This window comes from Amia ocellicauda, unplaced genomic scaffold (genome assembly GCF_036373705.1).
Source record: "Amia ocellicauda isolate fAmiCal2 unplaced genomic scaffold, fAmiCal2.hap1 HAP1_SCAFFOLD_38, whole genome shotgun sequence".
NCBI lineage: Eukaryota > Metazoa > Chordata > Actinopteri > Amiiformes > Amiidae > Amia > Amia ocellicauda.
Window position 1 is genome coordinate 498,325 of NW_027102952.1, and position 13,705 is coordinate 512,029.

General features: G+C 40.1%; 2 non-coding genes and 1 pseudogene across 2 annotated transcripts; all 3 read right to left on the reverse strand.

Annotated features, from left to right (window-relative positions):
* Positions 1–6,527: 6,527 nt before the first annotated feature.
* LOC136733984 (U5 spliceosomal RNA) lies at positions 6,528–6,642 on the reverse strand. The gene has a single exon (XR_010810364.1). It is a non-coding gene; the product is annotated as a U5 spliceosomal RNA (small nuclear RNA).
* Positions 6,643–13,117: 6,475 nt separating this feature from the next.
* Positions 13,118–13,236, reverse strand: LOC136734232 (uncharacterized; annotated as a pseudogene).
* A 219-nt stretch (positions 13,237–13,455) lies between these two features.
* LOC136734025 (5S ribosomal RNA) lies at positions 13,456–13,574 on the reverse strand. The gene has a single exon (XR_010810404.1). It is a non-coding gene; the product is annotated as a 5S ribosomal RNA (ribosomal RNA).
* Positions 13,575–13,705: the final 131 nt, after the last annotated feature.

A 13,705-nucleotide genomic window follows, 5' to 3' on the forward strand; every position in this document is an offset into this window, starting at 1 on the left:
GGGAGCGGGAGGAGGAGCGGGGCGACGCGGGGAGGAATAGAGACACCGGCCCGCAGCCACAGATGCAGCGGGCAGACAGAGATCGAGCCCCGGCGGAGGAGACAGTCGCCGGTCGGACCGATGGTACCACTGATGCCGTGACGGGGGAAGAGCTGCCCGGAGGCGATGACGCACAGCTGGGGGACGGGGTCGAGGCAGCGGGGGATAGTGACGACCGAGACGCCGGGGGGAGATGGTGTTGAGGCGGTGCACGGGGCGCTGGTTAGTGACGAGGAACAACCTCAGCAGCCAGCAGACGGGCGGACAGACACACAGGGTGTAGCCGAGGAGGAGGCAGGGCCAGGCTCGGCGGTACAAGCCGAGGCGCCGGGTGGAAAAAACGCACTAAGAAGGTGCTGGGAGGGAGCACGGACGGTGTTGGTAAATAGTGGCAGTAAAAGAAGTGGTGGCACAGTAGTGAAGCTGGGGTAGCGAGCGGCTTGGTGGGGAAAGGTCCGGCTACACGCTGGAGCATCGCGGCTCGGAGTGACAGTGAGGGCGGCTTCACGGATTCCTCTCTCGCCTCCTCGTCCTCGGTGAGTCAGAGCTGCAGTGAAGGATATCAGGAGGTTTTTAGAGAAAAGGAAGGGAAAGAGGTCTGTTGTAGTGGAGCAGTTTTTCCCAGATCGTGCACGCCTGCTGGCCTCTATTAAGTTTTTACAGAAACCCTGACCTATCAATTTGTACAACACTCACTGAAAACCATGGTTGGGGTCAATTCCTGTTTTTCAATTCCAATTCCTCCTACAAATCAATTCAAAATTGCAATTACTTTTTGCATTCACAGAATATTCTTTATTGGAATTGAATTGAAAAGGGAATTAAAAATTGAATTGGAATTGACCCCAACCCTGTTGAAAACAAAACAAAAAATACAGATCTGGTTCTTCAAATCTTCACTCTGGTTTCATTCTGTGTCGTAGTTCATTTATCTTGCTGTTAATTGCACCACCAATTACACTCTTTGGGGTACTGGGCAATTTTTTCAAGGTAGCCCCTAAAAAACATGTATCACATAGATTTAATGACTTGCACATAGATATATAAAAATCTTTTAATAAACATACCACATATCTTTGAGAAGGGTTCATTAGTTACATATTGCCACAGTAAATCAACATTTTTGTGTGTGGGTGTATTTAAACGTTTTGGTGTATGCTCTTAAACTTGTCTTACACTAGTTCATAGTAAAATCTGTACTTGGCGAAGCAGCTATGCAAAGGCAGTCTTTTCTCCATTAATACCTTGCTTAAGCATTACATTGATGTGGCACAACTGGACTGAAATGTGAAGTATTTGCTCAAAAGTCAAATTTAAATGAGACATGAAAGTTTATATTGTCAAGGATCCCATGGCACTATTCATTATTATTATGTATTAATATGTCTGAAGCATTAATCCAAGGTGATTTACAAGGTGTTGTTGAAAGAGTGACGTGGCTGAATTCTAAGTCAGGCTTCCCTCAATCAGGTCCAACAAATTTGTTATGACTCCACCTTTACTGCTGTGTAGTAATCTGCTGGTACAAAATGGCTGCACCCCAGAGGGTGGTGGGTGAAGTGAGTCTGTAGAGCACTTTGGGATCTTTCCAGCTGCTACATGTAAGGTATTATTATTTATTAATAAATTAACTCTAGTCTCTGAAACTAAAACAAAGGCCAAAGGAACATTTCAAATGCTAACCCTTTGTGTTCTATACAGTTAAAAAGGAGAGTTAGAAATTTTGTACAACAGCATTTACATACCATATATGGCTTCCACCTTTAAGCGATCCAGAGGTGTCTTTTTCTCCGAAGTTGGATCTCTCTTGCTGCCACCACCACGAAGATTGCTCTTTAATAATGTTGGAAAGTCAAAGACAGCAACCGTCAGGGTTCTTGCATATGACGTATTCGTGCTGCACCTCTCTGCAAGGATCCAGGACAGTTTGTCAATGTAAACTCCAGTGCCTGGGAATATTTCCACCTAAAAGACAATGGTAAATAAAAAACAAGTTTATCCCCAAACTATTCTTATATTATGTTAAGTGGAATACATTATCAGTAAGGCTGTGATTTTGTTACAGAAATGTGTTATTAAAGACCACAGTATGTCTCAATTCTAAGTTTATTAATTTACAGACATAATAAAGTGAATCTGTGACACCCATAATTCAATTACATTCTTATTATCAACTATAACTATGAATATAACTGATAATGTAGCATCATTAGATTGTTTACAACCAATATTTGTTTTCAATATATATATTTTTACCTTGTCTTTGTAATATTGTAGACCAAGAGTGTTATACCTGTTTTGGTGATTCTTTGTCAGATTCAGAACAATTTGCTGTGGGGCTGTCAGAACCACTTGATGGTGACACACTTTTGTCTTCATTGCTGATCAATGTGGCTTTTGTTACAATTTTTTTCAGATTGTCCAAAAGGTCTGGAATCTCTGGAGAAAAAAACCTTAGTATTAAATGATAATCATTTCTAGTAATATATTTAATGCAAAGTGAAAACAAAACCATCAATGCCTGCAATTATACTTGAGAGACTTGCTCTATGTTATTGGCAAACTGACCTTTTTGTGGGTCATTAACATTAGCTACGAAAAAAATAAAAAAGATAAAATACAAGAATTTCCAGGTCTAATGTAATGCATATAGTCATTAATGTAGGATTATGAAGTTATGTTGAAAAACTTTATTTAATAATCAGTATTATTAAACTATTAGACAGTGCACATTAAGAGTCTGTATTGTGGTTCTAGATTACTTCAGTATGATCAACTATAATACATTACTCTGGAATCTAAATTACTGAAGAATAACATTTATCAAGGTAAGGAATTATTTGCTATAAATAAAAAAACTTACCATCAACCATACGGTTTCGAAGACATTGGTTTTCATTTTTAAGTCTTGTGTTTTCCTTTTCGAGCTGCTTAACGTTTTGCTGTAGCTCAACTTCACTGGACTCTTTAAATGTCTGTAGAATATGACGGGATCTAATTCTTGAAGCTCCATCGGTTTTCTTTCTTATTTTGTGCTGTATTCAGAGAGGAAAAGAGTTTAAAATGAAAATATATATATATATATATATGAATATGATTAAAAAAAAACAATCCTGCAATACATTTATTTAATATTTGCAGTAATTATCTCACCGGTAACTGTGGTTCATCAAGGTCACTATCATCTGAAATTTGAAGTTTTTTGTTTGGTTTAGGTACTCTCTTCATTTTAGGACAGGGCATTTTTGTTAGGTCATTAAGTTTTCTTCTTAGTTCGCCTTCTTTTCCTAAAATAAAAATAAAATAAATAAAACCCTGCATTATGTCCACAGATATTTGGGGATTATATTTATTTGTCATAAAAATACTGTGCTTTGACCATACAAATTAAGATGAACAGCCAACACTGAATCAAAACTGAAGTTAAATTATATCTGGTTTAATTTATTTTGTGATTTGGGGGATTTTATTGTAAAGCACAACACACAATAAATCGTTCTTACAAATGCCAGTCAAGTATGACGAGTTTTTAGCGCCCTCACCACCACCTACCATGTTATAAGAGTATGTTAGACGTACAACACATTAATAACTTAAACATTCATTTCAAATATACTGTGATTGTATATATCAAATAGCATGTAAAGACTTTAATGTTTTTTTTTTTAAATAAACATTGTTACCAGTCATAATGATCTGCGCTTCATGGACAGGCCATCCACCTTTTGGAGGTTTGTTCGTGTCTCTCCACTCTGCTCTGAAGTTTCGAGTCGTCTCTTCGTCATCATCAGCAATGCTGAATAAATCAAAATTGCGAAAGCAAGCAGTGGGAATCACGCTGTAAGAGTCTTTGTCGACCCCGCTTTCCCACTTCACCAACGCGTGCATCACCGCCATACTACCTTCACCTTCTCGTCCGTTTTTTCTGCGCCTTTTTCCCCCGACAAGTCACGGCACAAAAAACAGTCCCGCTCTGCATTCTGGTACTTGGCGTTCTTAATAACACCAACAGGGTGTAATCGCATAGACCACTCGAGTATAAAGTACTACATATCCCATCTGTTACAGTTTTTTTTCTTCTTCTGAAACTGCAAGCGCACTACATAAAGTTTGGCAAATGAAGAAATTTGGATGATGAGTTTACAATCTTATAAACAGTATTTAAGTAAACCTAGATATGCAATTCCAAAAAGAACAGCATCGAGATGGAGAAACAGGATACAAAAATAATAATACAATGTTTATACTTTTTGTATTTTAATTACAGTATGTAATTATTGCCTTTTGATTTACATTTACAGAAAAAGAACGGCGGCAAACGTGGACTACCCAACAAGAAGCAACAAAGTTACTAAAATATCAGATTCTCAGGTAAGCTTCATGCAGCCATACATGTATAATTATAAAATCAATCCAAAAAATAGACCTTGTTTACCCTACAACTGATTTGAGTGTTAATTCTATTTAAGATATAAAAAAATATTTTATTTTCTGAACTAATAATCTGTGAACATTCTATTATCTCTATAATTTTAATTAATACATTTATTTTATTATTGGTGGAACATTATGTTTTTCAGCTCAGATGATTTCACGTACCATCAATTTTTCTGTTAATAAATGTGCAAAAACAAATCAGATGGATAGGCCCCTACATATGAACATTAAGTTAAAGGCCTAGAGTGAGTGTTCTTCACTTCCAGTCATGGCGGGCCACAATCCAGCTCTTTGTAACTCATCAACAACCAAAGACCTGGGAAAAGGGTTAAATGGCTTCAGTTAAGCCAATTAGGTAATTAAGAGCTCAACTGGAAAAAAAACAGCAGGCATAGGGGTACTTTAGGACCACAGTCACTGATATAACCTACAATGTTGTTGTAATGAAAATCAGCAGACAGTGGGCCTCCTCCAGGACTAAGGTTGAGAAGCACTGGTCTTGAAGACCACAATAACAATCGACCTCAAGGGCTAGGGATATTCGAGGTGATGCTAAACCAGTCCTGAATGTTTAAATATAATGTTATTTTCTTGTAGTGTGCCGTTGCTGTTAATGCAACCAGTTATATTGAGCCATCAAATACAGAAGCTGACGAAAGACATCAACATGTAAATTTAGTTGTAAATTTAAAGTGTGTGTGAAAAGTATTTTGTATATGGAGATTAACCCATAGTTTCACAGATAAATTGTGGACCAGTGATATTCAGGATCTTCAAAACAAGTCCTGAATGCTCAAACTTAACACTTCTTTTTTTAGAGTGTCGTTGCTGTCAATCCAGCCAGTGATGTGGAGCCATCAGATACAGAAGCTGATGAAAAACAACATGTAAATTTCCTAAATTAATATGGTGCATCAAAATACTTATTTAGCACTTTCAACTGTTTCTTTGTGATTCCTAAAATTACTTTACAGGCTGGGGCTGGGGGAAGACACTGCGCCCGCCTGGAGAAGCCTGTACAAGCCCCCCTCAATAAGAGAGCTGGCAATCTGCAGTGGAGGGTGTTACACACCATTATTGCTGTCAATTCTTTTATTACTGTTCTTAACCCTGCTGTGTCCGACGCCTGCCCATTCTGTGCTCAGAGAGAGACCGTGTTTCACTGTTTCAGCACTTGCTCTCGGTTGTCACCCATTTTTAGTCTTTTAACTCGTCTTTTTACTGATCTTAACCTGATTTTTAACACAAAGGTTTTTATTTTAGGGGCGCGATACACCAGAAAGACCAAACATGTGGACCAGCTGGTAAACTTCTTGCTGGGCCAGGCTAAAATGGCCGTCTATAAGACTAGGAAGAACAGAGTGTGTGGGGAGGGCAGTGAGGATGCAGTGAGAGTGTTTGCCATGCTGGTCAAGTGCAGAGTCAGACTAGAGTTTAACTATTACAGGCTGATGAATGATTTGGAGAGTTTTGAACAGGTCTGGTGTATTAATGATGCCCTTTGTGAATTGTATGACGGGGAGTTGGTTTTTATTATGTAATTCATTTATAGGGTTTAGTATTTGATGGTTGTTTTGTTGTGTGTATTGGGTTGCTTTCTTTAAAAGTGTACAGATCAGTGGCGGAGTTAATGCTTGTTGGGGGGAGACAAACAAAGGGGAACACTATTTTTTATTTATTTATTTATTTTCTTTTGTATGAATTATTGCATGTTGCAAACAGGCAATGAAGTCTGATAAAAGTCAAAAAGTCTCTCTCTCTCTCACACACACACACACACAGCCAGCAAGACACACAGAGCCAGCCAGCTCAGCGATGACATCACAAACATCTCTCTCAGGTGACTCCTATGACATCACAGAGCACGTACATTCCGTTGCTTGCCGTCTGTCAACCACTCAGTCACTGCCAGCCAGACTGGCTGGCTGACTGGATGGTGGGGCTGCTTGCTGCTGCTGCGTACCTTAGCTAGCTTATTTGCTTGACCGGCCTTCCTCCTCCGCCCACATGCCCACCTATGTCCGATCTGCTGTTCACCTGGATCACAGCTCCGCCCCAACAAGGCAGAGCCTCCCAAGAATGGTACAAACTCACCCACGATCCCCTCCACGGAAAGCTATAGCAAAAGGCAAAAGCATTATACGTAATGAAGAGGAACCCGAGTCCAAGACGCATCCGACCAGCCATACATATTTGTGTGTATTAAAGATCACATTTTATTACATTTAGATTTTCTGTACTTTATTACATCTTTTTGTGATTTTTAAATGTATTGTTTCTTTTCCTTATATATGTATGTATGTATGTATGTATGTGTGTGTGTGTCTGTGTGAAAGTGTATGTGTTTGTGTGTCTCTGTGTGAAAGTGAGTGTGTGTGTGTCTGTCTCTGTGTTTGTGTGTCTGTCTCTGTGTGAAAGTGAGTGTGTGTGCGTGTGTCTGTCTGTGAAAGTGTGTGTGTGTGTGTGGGTGTGACAGTGTGTATGAGTGTCTGTCTGTCATGTAACTCGCACATCTGTGAGGGCACCATTTTTGCAGAAAGAGATGTACACATTTTGGAGCAACATATGCTGCCATCCAGACATCGTCTTTTCCAGGGACATCCCTGCATTTTTCAGCAGGATAACGCCAAACCACATTCTGCCCAGATTACAAGCGCATGGTTGCGTAGGCAGAGAGTGCGGGTGCTAGCATGGCCTGCCTGCAGTCCTGACCTGTCTCCGAATTGAGAATGTGTGGCGCACTATGAAGTGCAAATTAAGACAACGAAGGCCCTGTGCAGTTGCGCAGCTGAGGAAATGCATAATGGATGAATGGGGGGAAATCCCACTTGCTAAACTTAACCAAGTGGTGTCTTCAGTGCCCAAGTGCTTAATAAGTGTTATTAAAAGAAAAGGTGATGTTACATAGTGGTAAACAGTCGACTGTCCCAACTTTCTTGGTTTCTTTTCACTGCTAATGAGATGCTGTAGAGTGAGTTAGTTATATTGCTTTCAGGAGCTCTAATCGTATTGATGAGTTCATGCAGCATTTGTAATTGAATTTCAAAAAGAAATCCTTGCTGTCTGGCCTGTGTGTATGAGATGTACTCTGTCAATCTTTGGCTAACAACTGAAACATTGGTAGAACAGAAATGGCAACATAAAAAAGAAAAGTACATTTTAAAAGAGCACATTAAATAGGATGAATATACAGTTTTTTACAATCACTTTGTCACTAATTTCAGAACCTTGATGTCATTTTTCAAAACTCTAGACACAAAACTCAAAACGGTCATCACTTGTAACACAGGCTGTCCAATGTTCAAAACATTGCATTGTGCATTCATATCTTTAAAGAAACCTTGCACTTGCAGACTTGTTGGTTCAAATAATTCATTTATCATGAAATACCATAGTAACATTTATTTAGATCACCCACACAGAAGATACCGATAGTTTCACTGTGTAGTTGTTCGTACAATCATTAAATATTGTAGTACAAAATATGTGATACATGTTTCATTATGGTACTACACATAAATACATCACTGTAAAAGGACTAGTAGAGAGAATACTACAGACACAGTGGAATCATTGAACAAAATCTGAAATGTATTGATGCAATACAATCAAATCACACCATAGGTTTCTTTGAAGCCATGCAACAATAATTAGCTACAAAAAAGAACAAAACTACAGTAAAATGTCAACTGCAGTGTTCCTCACCTGGCTTAGTGTAAAACAAAGGATTGATTACTGTACTTCTGAATTTCCATCAGCCCTGTGTTCAGGTTCAGGTTCTCACAACCATTTTTCACAAGAGGCATCTTGAAACTGAACATACCTGAACATACTCAGTCATCAGCTGCTTCACTCTGTCTGCATTTCTTTCAAAAGGCACACTATACTCTGTGCTACACATTGGTATGCAGTATACAGTCATTTGACAATTGAGAGTAGCCTAATGTTTAGTGCATGCTGAAGACTTGCCGCTTCTCAGTACGGAAATTTCTGATGATTGAGGCCACAGTTGATCCTGAGTTGATTCTGAGGTTTGATTGAATCATTGTAGCTGCCTCAGTCATGGTCATGCCATGATTTACAACATGCTCTACAACTATTTCTCGGATTTCACTGGACACTATTTGCTGTTGCTGCCGCTGTCTGGTCCGTGGCCTTGTCCTCTACCACGTTCCCCCAACACCTCTCAAATGAGGCCCATGGCTGCCTCTCTGGTGAGGCCTAAGCCCTCCTCTATGACGAGGCCCACGACCACCTCTCAGAAGGGGTGCATGTCCCCTTCCATTCCTTTGACCACCACGTCTTCCTCCTCCCACTGCTTGACCTCTATTGTGACCTGGATGACTTGCCGGCTCCATGTTATCACTGTGTTGCTGGGGTGGATAGCACTCATTTCACTCGATACTCGTACCACAATGTGAAATCAATCATCAATAACCAGTTGGCAGTATTGGAAAAGCAATTACAAGGGCCTGCATACATACAGTAATGTCAAATCTGATGTGGAAGAACAATCATCTTCAACCAGGTTGGAGCGTTAGTTGCAATGCCTTTAATACACGCAGCGTGGAGAGGAACAGTGACTCAAGTAGATCCCAAAGTCGCTCTGCCTTCATTTTAACAGTCAGAGCTTTTATACACAAAAATCAAAGAGCTGGTTATAATCAGAAAGTCATTACTATGTTATCTTAAAAGTTAGCTAAGCAGAATTTATATCATTATAGGACAGAGTTCATAGATCAACACATGGATTAGGGAGCAGGCACTTCAATCATACTGTTTGACATTGTCTCCAAGATTCTCATCGTAAATAACAAGCAGAAATCAAACTACCTTCTGGCCTGACCTTCTAGCTTGACCTTATCTTTCTTAAGTATACAAGAGAGAAAAACAGGTATTAGAGAAAAAATTTCTAACTTTCCTTCCACACTGCAAACATGGTGTGGAAAAGTGCTACATGATGATGAATGATGATGAAATATTACATCCATAGATAATGTAGTCCAACTGGTTCATGCTCCTCGTTTATTGATGTCAATGGATCTCATTATCCTGAAACTTTCATGATCGAAACATGGAATATTGTTTGTCAGTTTCCATAAAATTATGCATTAAGAGTAATGCAACAGTCACTTATCATTTTGAGCAGCTGTATCAATTGATAGTTAGATCTTTGTAATGAAATGAATAGACAGTGATCTCAGATGTAATGTGTGAATTGCATTTTGAAATGGTAATACTTTGATGTTAAGTTGTGTCATTTTAGTTCAATGAACAAATGATCTGAGGTTGATGTGTATTGTATCCAAGCAATTGTAAAAAAGTGTTAGAGTTTTGAAAAATGTGCATTTTGATCATCGGGTGTGAGTTTAGTGTCTAGAGTTTTGAAAAATGACATCAAGGTTCTGAAATGAGTGCCAAAGTGATTGTAAAAAAGTGTAATATCAGGGGACAGTGGCTATTAGAGATCTGGCCTCTGTATTAATGTAACAGGTCACATTGTATGTGTACACTGATACTTGATAGTATAATATAGTACAAGTAAAAAACATACATAGGTATCATAGAAGTATTTTGCAGAAATGATTATGGATAGTTATCAAAATGGAGAGGAAATGCTAAATCCAGTCTCCCCAGGCTGAGCTTCTATTGCTGCACCTGCTGGCCCCACTATATGGATAGAGCCACACCAAGTACAAGAGTCTCCCCATTGCTATTTATATCTCCCTATCCAGTCTTCTATAAGTGTCAGGGTGGGTGCCTATTCCCCTGCATGCTTTGAAACCTATAGCACCTGGGACGCACACTTGGGATCCGGTTCCTCTGCCCCTCACATACACATGAGGAATCCCAGGTGCTCAATACGTCATACTGTCTCTTTCATCTCATGTGTAAACTATGGACAAATACATGACTAAACGTGTTTAGTTGCTTTTCCCAGAATGCTTTGCGATATGCAAATAACGGGGACTATGATTGGCTCCCTGACATTACCCACACTGCGACTGATGCTACCCATTTCACTACCCAACAAAGACCCATAATATGTGTGTGTCTGTCTGTCTGTCTGTCAAAGTATGTGTGTGTGTGTCTGTGTGTGTCTGTGTCTGTCTGTCTGTGTGTGAAAGTGTGTGTGTGTCTGTCTGTCTGTCTGTCATGTAACTTGCACATCTGTGAGGGCACCACTAATGCAGAAAGAGATGTACACATATTGTTTATTTTCCATATATATGTATGTATGTATGTATGCATGTCCAATTGCTTTGACAATACAAATGAATTGAATTGAGAGGGAGAGAGAGAGAGTAAGAGAGAGAGAGAGACAGACAGACAGACAGACAGAGAGACACACACACACACACACACACACACACAGAGAGCCAGCCAGCCAGCTCAGCGATGACATGACGAGCCTCTCTCAGCTTACTGCTATGACATCACAGAGCACGTACATTCCGTTTAACAAATCGTTAAACAAAAAAGGTTATAAACACATTGACTACAATACCGGTTAGTAAGACGAAGGTGAGTCTCTCGTTAGTATTGTTAGTCAGACATTAAATAACTACGCAGGTTAGTATTTATGTCAGGTAACTTCTCGTTATATATATATCAGTCTCATTTACGTTTAGGCGCCGAGAAAGATCCTATTTGTTACCACAATTTCCCTTAACTGATTATTATTCAATGATTAAGGATAGGCAGGGCCACCAATAATCTAATGTCTATTAACTTGTGTCAATTTCAGACTAAACAGTTAAACAGGAATGAGAAGATATTTCTCGGCGTTGACAGATTTTATTTCTAAAATTATCAACAAAACAGTTTAATGCAACTCACATTTATATTTAAGAAAACTAAATGATATTACACATTCTAGAGTTATGAATCACAGATTAACATTTCTAATTGATTTCTCAAATGTCATGAATCACAAACTCCAAACTGTTAAACTTATGTGAACTTCGTCGCAGAGAGGCCTGTCTGGCTTCGGGCTCAGATAACAGCACACGGCACGAGGTCCGTGTGGTTTGGAACAAAGGCAGTCCGGTTCGGCTTTGTCCAAGAACTTCCACTCAGTCGATGCACCTGGAAGTTGGGGTTTCGCGAATGTAGAGTCTTTTCCAAACAGATTTTCCATTGGTTTGAAGGCTCCAAGGTTGTGCACAAAATCTTCTTTGTAAGCATGGTTCCACCGTAGTTACTTGAAGACGAAGTCTTTGAGGAAAGCAGGGCCCTGTTTGTTCCAAGGGTCAAGTTTCTTAAGACTCAAATAGCTATTTAAGTGACTGACACTTTCGTATTCAGTCGACTTAGTCAATTGTCCAGCTGTAAAACTCCACTGATCAGGTGGGTCTGTGAAGTTATTTATTTAATAAAGTCCTTTAAAAGTATTCTTCGTACGGCTCAATCTCCTTCTCCCAGTTTAACTCTTCTGTTGCCGGCAAAGACTTGGTTGGTTTCTGATTCCGGTTCTGGCAACAGAGCTACAGGTTGAGCTGTGGCAGTGAGTTTCTGGTTCAGGTGAGAGAGAGAGAGAGAGAAAGACTGTCCGCTGTTCCTTATAGTCTGTCAGATCAGTAGGTGATTGGTCCCTGAGTTCTTGAGATTGGATTTCAGTTTCAGCCCCCAGTGTCCTATTGGAGGGAGGCTTTATTTATGACTGATGTCAATCCATGCCATCTTTTGGAAATGACGGTTGGCCTGGGTTCGTAGCTCTATGTCGGGATTTCAGCTCTCATCCACTTCAAAGAGTTTTTATCACCTACAGGCCCCTTTCTCCAGACATCTCATAGCAGAATTCCAAACTATTTGGCCTCTTCTCGGTGCCATCCTCCCCAAAACTGTCACTTTGATGCAAACCAGTTCCAAGCTGATGAGCTAAGGAAATCTGATAACTTTGGGGGGGGAGAGGTCTTCTTTAGATCAGTGCTTCAGCTCAGAGCCCAAATGCTCTTATCCAAATACACCCAACATAACGCTACATATGTATGTATGTATGTATATATGTGTAGAAGGAAAATTAGAAATTATTTTCTTACACCTGTTTTTCTCTCTTGTATACTTAAGAAAGATACGGTCAAGCTAGAAGGTCAGCCCAGAAGATAGTTTGATTTCTGTTTGTTATTTACGATGAGAACCTTGGAGACATTGTCAAACGGTATGACCTACGTGCCTGTTCCCTAAAACCATGTGTTGACCTATGAACTCTGTTCTATAATGATATATGTTCTGCTTAGTTAGCCTTTAAGATAACATAGTAATGACTTTCTAGCATGTATGGATGTATGTATGTATGTATATATATATATATATATATATATGTATGTATCTATGTCCAATTGCTTTGACAATACAAATGAATTGAATTGAGAGGAAGAGAGAGAGAGAGAGAGAGAGAGAAAGAGAGAGAGAGACAGACAGACAGACAGACAGCTCAGCGATGACATCACGAGCCTCTCTCAGCTGACTGCTATGACATCACAGAGCACGTACATTCCGTTGCTTGTCGTCTGTCAACAACTCAGTCACTGCTAGCCAGACTGTCCCTAAGACAAAGTGTACAATACTTCAATTATATCTCCTCCAGACAGATAAAGAGTATTAAGAGCTACGATGAAGTTACCCAGGAGACGTAAAAAGCTTGCATCACCTGGTATTTCCTGGAGGTCACCCATCCAAGTACTAACCAGGCCCTGGCCCGTTTAGTTTCCAAGGTCTGACGAGATCGGGCACGTTCAGGACGGTGTGGCCGCAAGCCGAGATGCCTGGCTGCATGATGTCTCTTAAAGGCTGGCGGGTATTGACGGAATTTCCAGCAAAAAATAAAAAATAAAAAAATAAAAAAATGGAGGGAAAAATAACAGTGCAGGAAAGGGTGTTGAAAGTAGCCGGGTACGTGTTCATTTCTTCAATTATATCTCCTCCAGACAGAAAGAGTATTAAGATCTACGATGATGTTACCCAGGAGACGTATAAAGCTTGCAGCACCTGGTATTTCCAGGAGGTCACCCATCCAAGTACCGACCAGGCCCTGCCCTGTTTAGCTTCCGAGATCTGATGAGATCGGTCGCGTTCAGGACGGCGTGGCCGCAAGCCGAGAGGCCTGGCAGCATGATGTCTCTTAAAGGCGGGCGGGTTTTGACGGACCTTCCAGCAAAAAAAAAAAGAAAAAAGAAAACTGGAGGGAAAAATATCAGTGCAGCAAAGGGTGTTGAAAGTTGCCGGG